Source organism: Belonocnema kinseyi, chromosome 8, assembly GCF_010883055.1.
Source record: "Belonocnema kinseyi isolate 2016_QV_RU_SX_M_011 chromosome 8, B_treatae_v1, whole genome shotgun sequence".
Classification (NCBI taxonomy): domain Eukaryota; kingdom Metazoa; phylum Arthropoda; class Insecta; order Hymenoptera; family Cynipidae; genus Belonocnema; species Belonocnema kinseyi.
Genome location: NC_046664.1, coordinates 97,120,332 through 97,121,797, shown reverse-complemented (window position 1 = coordinate 97,121,797; position 1,466 = coordinate 97,120,332). Strand labels below are relative to the sequence as shown.

At 34.2% G+C, this 1,466-nt stretch overlaps 1 protein-coding gene across 1 annotated transcript in view; it reads left to right on the top strand.

Annotated features, from left to right (window-relative positions):
* The window catches only part of LOC117178616 (glycine-rich protein 5-like), a 106,717-nt gene that overhangs the window by 33,205 nt on the left and 72,046 nt on the right, over positions 1–1,466 (top strand). The gene's annotated exons all lie outside the window — the stretch shown is intronic.

The following is a 1,466-nucleotide window of genomic DNA, read 5'->3' as shown; positions in this document are numbered from 1 at the left end:
TAATATATAGCAATACATTAATACTTGCTCTACGAAAATGCAAATAAATGCGGGAAAATGAATAATAATGCCGAAGCAAAGTGCTCACTAAATTAACAATATGAATCTTTACTATTTTTTACGCCAATTCTTTTTACTTTGAAAATGTGAGTTGGGAAATAGCGGAGTGTGATGTCAGTGTGGGGTCGGTGACAGTTACAAATAAAGCCCGTGTTTTTTGATTTTCATATATTAGTCTTTTTTATAAAATAGCTTTCTCATTTTTAGGAAAATAGTTATTTCATGCAATTTCTGTTTTGAAATACACATCAGAAGAGTAATTATGAAAGAAGTCTCGGAAATATCCCCACCGCTTGCCGTTAATTCTCGGAAACATAGAATGGAGCATCACGAAATCCAGGTTTGACTGTACTGCAAGCAAAATTGAAGAAATTTAAATTAAATTAGAATAAAATCCAAAATCCTATTCAACGTTCAATAATCAAGTTAACGTATTGAATTTCTGAAAATAAAGAAGAGAGTCCAACGAACAAATTTGGACAACCGCCATAAAATGCTACTGTTGCAATTCAAAAAAAGATCCCCCACAAAAGTCTTTGAAAAATTTCTGGATAAAAATAAAAAGAGGAAATAAAAATAAAAAGGCAATTAACCGAATCCACTTACTTCCCTTCTTTTATTTATTTTTTTTTACTTTTATCATTATCAAATCACAATAAAATAACATTTTTAAATAATATTCACCAACACTTCGATACTAATACCTCGCTAAGAAAAATTTGGGTAGATAGGAACAGCAACGAAACAATGATGCTCTTTCTTTGATACCTGTGAATCAAGTGTGGGTCGAAAGGTAAATCCGTCATAAACATAATAATAATGATAATTATTATTATACCATTAGGATATTACCTTTTTGGGGTAGGCGTGACTCACTCGGTGGGGAAAGGAGCAATGTGTCGAAGGGATAGAAATTTTCAGATTGATCCAGAATTCTCGTGTTATTTATGTAAATAACACGTTCGTTCCGCAACACTGCTCCGAACCCGGTTGCTGATCAATATCTCTAGCAGTCACCTCAAGTGAAGATCCTCACAAAGTCGTTATGTAAGGTTCCCCACTTGAGTCCATTAGTGTCCAAGGTCTTTTGTTTTAGGCGTCATTCACTCTACTGACACTCTTTTTATTAACTATTTGCCGCCATACCTTTCTGTCCTGGCATACTTCTCTAGCTTATTTTACGTCCATGCATTTTTTCATGCAGGCTCTCATGTTTTTGTGGCTTCTTATGTCTCTTCTAATTAGGGTCTCATTAACAGATTCTACCATTTACATTACCTTGATACACTTGTTTCGTTAGTCGTTCATTTGGCATTCTTTCAACATGTCCGAACCATCTTAACCGATTTCTTTCCCATGTGTCTGATAGCGTTTCTTCTGCACCACATTCTTTTAGAATTATCTCG